The sequence below is a fragment of the Grampus griseus genome, assembly GCF_964374135.1.
Source record: "Grampus griseus genome assembly, chromosome: 2".
Lineage (NCBI taxonomy): Eukaryota > Metazoa > Chordata > Mammalia > Artiodactyla > Delphinidae > Grampus > Grampus griseus.
The window spans coordinates 142,759,777-142,769,475 of NC_139018.1; the positions used below are offsets into that span (position 1 = coordinate 142,759,777).

Genomic DNA, 9,699 nt, shown 5'->3' on the forward strand with positions numbered 1-9,699 from the left:
TCTCCTTAGCTGATAGCCAGGCCCAGGAGATGTTTGCCTGTATCAGCACTTAAAATCCACAAGGTGGGCTTCCCTGGTGGCGCAGTGGTTGAGAGTCCGCCTGCCAATGCAGGGGACACGGGTTCGTGCCCGGTCCAGGGAGATCCCACATGCCGCGGAGCGGCTGGGCCCGTGAGCCATGGCTGCTGAGCCTGCGCGTCTGGAGCCTGTGCTCCGCAACGGGAAATGGCATCACTTTTGTCTCTCAGCCTGTGATTAAGTCTTTTCAGGGCAGGAAGCTCATGACCAAAGAAGCTCTTTTTGTTAGATAGTTATCCTCGTTATGACTTTTTTTTTTTTTTTTTTTGAGACTGAATTTCTACCACTTCCCTTGTTCACTTTTTGAAGACATTCCCAATCCTCGTGACCGCCCTTAGTTCTTTAAAAGCAGGTCTCTTGCTGGTCCTGGGTCTTTCAATTGGTAAATAAAAAACATGAAGTGAAATGGCTATAGAAAGTCCAAACATCAGTGATCATACTAACGGTGATCTCATGTCCCGCTTACTCACAGCTATTGGCTAGACTCTATGGCAACAATTGTGTCACCAGCAACTAGTGACTCTTTGTGTCTTCTTTTCTGATCTTTATACCTCTTACTTCATCGTATGATTACATTGGATAATTCATCAGTACATCTGTGATTCTGTACCCAAAAGGCATGTGAATTTTCCCCCCCATTTCTATTACCTCCAGCTTGGTCTAGGCCACTGTATTGGTTCCCTGAGGCTTTCATAACAGAGCACCACAGGCTGGGGGGCTTAAACAACAGACATTTATTTTCTCACCATTCTGGAGGCTAGAAGTCTGAGATCAAGGGGTCAGCGGGGTTGGTTCTCTCTGAGACTATGAGGGAAGGGTCTATTCCAGGCCTCTGTCCTTGGCTTGTGTCCTCCCTGTATCTGCACCTTCCCTCTGTATGTGTATATGTCCACATTTTGCTTTCTTATAAAGACACCAGTCCTACTGAACTAAGGTCAACCTTAATAACCTCATTTTGCTTTAATTACCTCTTCAAAGACCCTCTTTCCAAATACAGTCACATTCTGAGGCGCTGGAGGCTAGGACTTCCGTCTCTGAAGCTGTGGGGAAGGCAGGCACGATCCAGTCCATAACAGCCACCATCATCTCTCACCTGAATGAATTGAAATGGCCTCTAAACTGGTACCCTCAGGTCTACTTTGCGTTCTTCAATCCCCTCTCCAAAGAGTAGTAGAAGTGATTTTCCTAACTTAGGAATTGTCTCATGTCATTCCTCAACTTAGTCTTCCAATCGTGGTCTAATACACCGTAAAGCATGAAAGACATACAGGCCAGGTAGGATCTAGTTCCTTCCAATCTTTATCAATCTCCCTAATAGTTCCTTGTTTGCTGTGCTTTAGCCACGTTCATCTTTCAGGCCTAATACCACATCTCTTTCTGGTCTCTGGGCATTTTCCTCTACTTGGAACATTTGCTCTATTCTTCTGTAGCCAGGGCCTTCTAATTCTTAGATCCCAGCTTAAATCTCTCTCAGTAAAGAGTTTCCTGATCTCCTAAAGAAAGTCCCCCTTCTTCTGTCTCTCAGCCTTCCATTTGTTTTCATCACAACCTTTAGAATAAATTGTAGTTATTTTGTGTTTGCTTGGATTTTGTCTTTCTTTTCTAGTAGAGAGCAGATTCTGAGATTCGCTTATTATTGTGTTTATAATACCTAATATAGTACCAGGGGCCTAGGAAGCCCTCAAATATTATTGAGTGAATTGTTAGGATCCCTAATACAGCGCTGTATACTAATGATATTGGCAGCCTCATCTTGTTCCTGACTTCAAGAGGGATGCCTCTAATTTTTCACCGTTTAATTACGTCTTAAATATGCTGTTATATCAGGTTTCAGATAGAAATCTCTAACAGACACTTCAGGTACCCTAAGTAACATATTTATTTCCTTCTAATAAAACTCTGACTTTGTTTGGGTAATCCACACTCCTTCACTTGGCCGTGTTTTCTTCGTCATCTCACTCCCATTACCAGGGTTGGTCTAAGAATGAGGTTGTGATGAAATTCCAGCTAATGAGACAAAAGTCTTTTGTGGACCTTCTAAGAAAGATTCTTCGTTTTATAGACAGGGGGAGAAAATAGTCCTTCCTCTAGGGCACGTTGCTATTTTTGCAGAATAATGTCTGTGAGGCAAAGTAGCAAGGAGAATGCCAATACCATGAACAGAGAGAAATAGGGAGGGACATCGTATCTCTTTTAGTAGATCTGTTTCTTATTAATTTATGAAATCAGAGCACATGCAAGAAACACGATGCTAGCCCAAAAGTGGTTAAAACTACCAACTACAATACATTGAAAATACCACATTTAGGATACAATTATATACTGAAAAAGGTAGCAATGCCAAGAAAATTGGCAATTAAAAAAATCTTGTTAAAGACAGTTCTCATAAGTTGTGTTTAAAATCATCCATTTTAACATCTGCAAAAAAGTCAAATTTATTATTTTACATCATTATGGAAGTTAAAGAGAACAATCAAGTTGTCTCATGGGCTGGAAGGTGACTTATTAATTCCCTTTCATTTCCAAACCTCATTAAGCAGTCATTACATTTATGAGGTAAATCAGCTGAATTTTAAGATCTTCAATCTGTCCTGTTGAATATTCACGATATTGACATAAATACATCCCTTCAGATAAGTGTGAATTTAAATGTTTGCAATATTCTAGCATGCTTGCAAAGCCTTTCCCACAGTCATCACAGACATGAGCAAAAATTTTAGTATGTGCAATAGCAACAGGCCTGTTAACATTTGTATGAAGTCTATTCTGAAAGCCACATACTTGACATACAAAGAAGTTTTTACATTTGTCAAATGTAATTTTGCTTAAGAGGCTGTACTGTCCATGTTCTCCATTGTTATACTTTTCACTTAACTCTGTTAATTTACATGTATGCTCATTTACCACATGGCTATGCAAGTCTTCTGGATCATTCATTTCATGTTCACAGAACTGACACAAGTACTGTTCATCACAGCTGTGCTCCTGGAAATGTAGGTAGAGTTCACTGCTTGAGGAGAACTGTACATCACACTGCTGACACCAATAAAGGTGATCACTAAAATGGGTGTCTGCAGTGTGCTGGCTGAGGTTCTCAAAAATTACTGTTTTATAGTCACAGCATTTACAAATGTAGGGATCCTCTTCATGCAGTTTGGATGTTCGATCGGAAGCATATTGGTAGAGAAACTCTTTGCATACTCGACACACAATTTTTTTTTTTTTTTTTTTTTTTGCGGTACGCGGGCCTCTCACTGTTGTGGCCTCTCCCGTTGTGGAGCACAGGCTCCAGACGCACAGGCTCAGCGGCCATGGCTCATGGGCCCAGCCGCTCTGCGGCATGTGGGATCTTCCCGGACCGGGGCACGAACCCGTGTCCCCTGCACCGGCAGGCTGACTCTCAACCACTGCGCCGCCAGGGAAGCCCCCGACACACATTTGAATCACTACACTTATGCTTCAAGATCATATGCTGCTTTAAATCAGAAAAATATTTGCTGTTGAACTCACAAAGTTCACATTGATAGAGGCCACTGCTATCAGCTCTCAGTAAAGGCCATTTCTGCTGGGCAGTCACATTCAAAACTTCGCTCTTGTCAAGAATTTTGCAAAATTTAGCTGGTGGCTCTTCATCCGTTTGGTCTTGGAGACTCTCAGAGGAATTGTTTTCTGTCTCTATATCATAATCTTCAGAAACTGCATGCACTTCTGCAGCAACTGGAACATCTTCAGCAGTATGAACTTCTATAGGGCTCTCCTCTTGAGTTTGCTGGTTGATTGATTCAGGAGAGCCGCACTCTTCATCACAAATTTCAGTATCAGCACATTTTTCTGTAGAAAAGGCAGTATTGGTCTAGAATTCTAAGTACAGGACCCAGAACCAGGTAGTTTTGATTTCTGTTTGTGGCCTTGATTCCATCTGTAAATTTTGGTAAGTCTTTTGATGTCTCTGTATCAGAATCATCATCATTTAGTTGTCATGTCTCTAGGCTACTGTTAGCTGTAGCAGTTTCTCAGACTTCCCTTGTTTTCGACGACCATGAGGATTTTGAGGGGACTGGTAGGGTATTTTGCAGGATGTCCCACTAATGAACTTTGTCGTTTTTTTCATGATTAGACTTTGTTGTCAAAATATTTTGTCTGGTTGTTTCATAGAACAAACACTGTAACAATGATCAGAAAAAATTCCATGGAATCCATCTGCAGTTCTGCTTATTCCAGAGGAATCTGAATAACGAGAAGGGTGTAAAGTCTTCCTTTTCCTTTTTTTAGGATATTCATTCATACCTTTTTAATTTGGTATATTTCTCAATACTGGAGTGAGGAAAAATGAATCACAGGAAGTTTTCACAGATGGTAAAAAAAAAATGCCAGTCCTTGGGGTCCGCCCGGCCAGCCCAGGCGCAGCTCCGAGGAGGCGCCGGACCAGACGCCTGAGCAGGGGGGCGCCGCGCAGCCCCACCCCCGGGCGCAAGGCGGCGGCCTCTGGCCCTCACGCTCCGGGGCGCTCCTCCGGGCCAGCCCCACTCTTTGCCCGCGCGCACTACGCCCTGCCTGCCAGGTCCCCGGGCCAGGCTCGGCGGCTGCACTCGGGCACATTGTGTCTTTGATGATGATTTTGAGCTACTTAATTAACTATCCCTGGTGGCACTTTACCTAAGACTTCTTCCTTTTTTACGGCTGTCGGTCTGGAGATTTCTAATGCTTATAGCTAAAACAACTTTTCCGCAATATTGCAACCTGCAGTATTAGGCCGTTGAAGTTTTCCTCTATGTCTAGTTTACTAAGGTGATTTTTTTTGTAAGCATTTTTTTCTCTAATCAGGAACTGGTTCAAATATTTTTCTTCATCTTTTGAGATGGAGGTATGATTTTCTTCCTTTAATCTGTTAGTGTAGTGAATACCATCAATATATTTCCAGAGGTTGAAACACTTTGCCTTTTGGGGATCAACCACGCTTGACTGTGAAGTAGTATTCGTTTTAATAATTGACTGGGTTCAATTACTAATTTATACTTTAGTTGTGATACTTGTGTTTATTTTCAAAAGTGATGCATGTTTATACATTTATTTTTTATTTTTACTTTTTGGTTCTGTCTTCTTGTGTTTTGCATATCTGGTCAGGCTGATTTCTTATGGTGAATTGGGAAGTTTTGTGTTTCTCCGTGCTCTGGAACAGCTCCTTAAAAATAGAGTTTTTGGATTTCCCTGGTGGTCCAGTGGTTAAGACTCTCAGCTTCCAACGCAGAGGGCACGGGTTCGATCCCTGGTTGGGGAGTTAAGATCCCACGTGCCATCCGGTGAGGCCAGAAAGTAAAAAAAGAAAATTTGAATGGAATTTTCTCTTCCGTGAAGACCTGGTAAATTCTTCTATAAAATGATCTGAATAGATCTTTTAGTAACTTTTCAAAAGTAGATATTTTAATAGCTTCTCAATTTTTTGGTACGATTTTGGGTCTAAGTTTTCCACTTCTTCCTGAGGTGATTTTGGTAATTAATCTACTCCTGGGAAGTAATTCTATTTATCTGTATTTTCAAATGTATTTCATAAGTTTGAGCATAATATTCTCATGTAATATTTAAATATCCTTTGTATCTGTAGATACATGGTCATCTTTATTCTTAATGCTGCATTTGTCTGCTTTCTCTAGCTTTAAAATATCATATTTACCAGAAATTGCTTATTTTGTTTCTTTTTAAAACTTTGGGTTTTTTGGATCAAGTTTACTAGGGGTTTTGTTTGCTTATATTATATTAATGTCTGACCATGTCTCAACTCCTTCTTGAACCATTTACTTCACTTACTTTCCCGGATACTAGTCTCCTGATTTTTTCAACTCAACACTTTGTTTTTCAATCTCCGTAGCTGGTTTCTCCACCCCTTTCCAACTCTGAATGTTGCTGTGTCTCAGAGTTCTAATGCAGACCTATTTTCTTGATCTTCCTGAACCCTCTAGGTGATCTCATCCAGAGGGTCTGAGTGAACAATGGTTCTGGGTGTGGGAGCTGGATCTAATGTGCTTAGAACCTAATCCCAATTCTGTCACTTAATAGCTTTGTGATATAGTATTTGTATAAAGTGAGGGAAACAAATTTTTCTGTGCCTTGAGTTTCTGAAGAAATAGTAATGGTATCTATTTCAGAGAACAGTTGTGAAGAATTGAGTTAATACATTTTAAGAAATCTAGAACAATGGAATATAGTTCAGTCACTATAAATATTAGCTATTATTACCAATATTCATCTCCATGCTTCAATATCATTTATAAGCTGATGAGCTTCCCTGGTATCCTACCTCTCAGTGAGTGGCACCACCATTCGTTCAGTTGGGAACAGTAGCATGGACAGGACTTTTATCTCCCTTGTACACTCAAGTCTCCCCAGTACCTCACAAATCTCTGGCATATAGTAGATGCTCAATAAATATTAAGCATGGAAACTAACACACCATTGTAAAGCAATTATACTCCAATAAAGATGTAAAAAATAAAAATATTAAGCATGTCACAATCTATGAATATCATTTTGTCCATAACCCACAAATACAGTGCCATCATTTCTAAAAAGTTTAAAACTTCAGTTTTAATAATAGAGTCATGTACATATGATTATGAAAGGCTGGGAAAGAAAAAGTAAACAAAAATGTAATGGAAAATACAGTACACATTCCAATTAAAAAGGTAAAAATTACAGAATCCATAGTTTATTTGATCAAACCCACAAATACAAGTAAAAGAAAAGAAATATACTTAGGTAAAATGAGTAACAAACACAAAAGAAAATGGAAGGAATAAGATCAAACAGCTCAATAATGGCAATAAATATGAACAGATTGAATCCTTTCATTAAAAATACATATAGATTGTGATTTCAGAAGCAAAAGATACTGTGTATCCGTCAACAAATAAATGATAGATCTGGCTAATGTAATTGAAATCCATATGATAGATGTAAAATTACTACTTAAAATGTAAAAAGTACTCCTGCAAATCGAGAAGAAAGTGTGGAATAATCCAAAGGGAAAGTGAACAAAGTATATACAATGATAATTCATAGTACAACAACTCCAAATGACTCAGGAAATAAGAAAAGTTGCTCAAATTGTCAGGGAAATAAAATTGAATTAACAATGAAATAGCACTTAATACTCACAGACTAGCGAAAATGAATTAAAAGATCTATAACTGTTACAGGTAGAAATCTAGGGAAAAGGTACCCATATGCATTGCTGGTGGCAAGGTAGATTGTTAATCTTTTTTTGGAAAGCAATCTGACAACACCTATTAAAATAATGTACAGCTTTTGACCTAGAAATTCACTTCTGGGAAATTTTTCTTTTAGAAACAAAAGCCACAGTCCATAAGAATCCATACACATAGCTATTTATTACGCCATTGTTAGTTGTGGCAAAAATGAGAAAGAAACGTACTGCCCATCAAATGAATGAATGAGCTGCATACCAGTGGATTTGAAAAGCTATCCACAAAGTCTTTTTAGGTAGAGAAAGGAAGCAGGAAAACATACAATATGATTCCATTATTGCAAAACATACAATAACTCCTTCCAAACAAAAAACTGTATGTGTGTTTGTGTATGGGAATGCAATTATATTTATGTATAGCAATATATACATGATTAAGCAGATAATAAGCTGAAGTATTGTTATAGTAAATCAAGTATATATAAGACTAAGTGTCTGTATGTGTTTGTATCCAGAATAAAGTGTGTGTGTGTGTGTGTGTGTGTGTGTGTGTGTTTAAGGAAGGGAAAAACATACACATAAGATAGAATATACATGTATTTATGTACATAGATGACTAGTTATACGGATGTCTATGTATGTAAGATTATGAAGATGTCGATTTAAACAGGAGGAATGTTGAATGATCAGATTATGGGTATAATTGGGTGTATATGTACACAAGTGTGTGGATGGACTTGAGATTGGGTTGACATATAAAGTTGGGGAGGGGCTAAGGGTAGGTTTGTAGCTGTGGTCATGGTTGTAGATGGGAATGAAGTTAAAAGATGGACATCTGTATGAGGTTGTGGACATGTATATGGATAGAATTAAGGGCATAAATCTGGATTCAGATCTGGATCTGGAGGAGATTACAATCTATTTTCTACACAATTATATACAGGATTTTATATATCTATAGCTCCATAGGATTATGAATATAGATTGTGTGACTGTATAGGATTATTCATTGGATTTTTTAGCTGTACCAGAATAAGATTTTTATTCCACATCTGTTTCAGATCATGCTTAATTATAACTATATAAATCTAATGTGTGTATGAATACATATATGCAAATACACATATTAATGTATCTGTGCTTTACATTATACAATTATGAAAATGAATCTCTGTATAGTTTTACTATCTAGTAGTTTATATATATATCTGTGTAGAAATTCTTCTATGGACTTGTGTAAACAAATATACAGCTATCTATACAGGAATATATGGACATTTATACATGAGTCTACTCCTGTAATGGATTATGCAAATATATCTGTATCTTCATAAGGGATTATGCAAATGTATTATTTACAAAATGAATTATGCAAAAGGACATTTTGTTAAGATTATGTAAATATACCCATGTCTGTAGAGGATGATCCAAATATTTCTTTCACTGATTCCATATCAGATTATGCAATGATAGCTATCCCAAATTATGTAGCTTCACCTATAGAATGCTAATACATAAATAGTCTCTATATAGTGTTCCATAAATGTATGGGTATCTGCTTAGTATTACAAAATATTGCTGTATCAGTAATTTCATCTGTTTAGAATACATAAATATATCTTTAAAGATTATGTATATCAGTTAGTATCTATAACTTTATATGTTTAGAATAATCTATCTCTGTATGGTGTTATTTAGGGTACTAGCTTCTGTTCCTACATGGAACCATGAAAATTTCTGTGTGTCACTATCGATATAGGATTATGTAAGTTGAGATCCCTTATGTATCTGTATGGGATTATGTGTAAATACATATATTAGACACTATGTAAGATATATATTTTTGTGTGTGTGTCTGGATCTGGAGCTTGTTTAATATTAGTAAAATGTATCTGTATATATAGTCATGCAAGAAAATGTAAATTTATTTGTACTAGGTCTATAATTGTAAATACATTTGTATTTGTATATGCATAGAATGTCATCACTAAGAATGTGCAACCATGTCAGTATCTGTATGTAATTATAGAAGTGTAACATGCCAATTTCTCTATTTCTGCCTCTTTGAAGATAAGATATAGATCTATGCACTAAATGTTTATGAAAATAAATCCATAATTTTACCTATGTAGCAATGTGTAAATATATCTTCCTAGGAATATGTAAAAGTGTTTTATTAATCTAAATCTCTATAAGATTAGGTAATTGTGTTTCTTGAAGTCTTTTCACGTTTATTTTATTTTATTTTAACATCTTTATTAGAGTATAATTGCTTTACAATGGTGCATTGGTTTCTGCTTTATAACAAAGTGAATCAGTTATACATATACATATATCCCCCTATCTCTTCCCTCTTGCATCTCCCTCCCACCCTGCCTATCCCACCCCTCTAGGTGGTCACAAAGCACTGAGCTGATCTC

The 9,699-nt window shown here is 37.4% G+C and overlaps 1 pseudogene across 1 annotated transcript; it reads right to left on the minus strand.

Moving 5' to 3' along the window:
* Positions 1-2,551: 2,551 nt before the first annotated feature.
* On the minus strand, positions 2,552-4,363 carry LOC309818800 (zinc finger protein 639-like; annotated as a pseudogene). Its single transcript has 3 exons — positions 4,198-4,363; positions 3,487-4,046; positions 2,552-3,278 (listed from the first exon to the last, which is right to left on the minus strand). The product of its transcript is annotated as a zinc finger protein 639-like (transcript).
* Between the last annotated feature and the right edge of the window lie 5,336 nt (positions 4,364-9,699).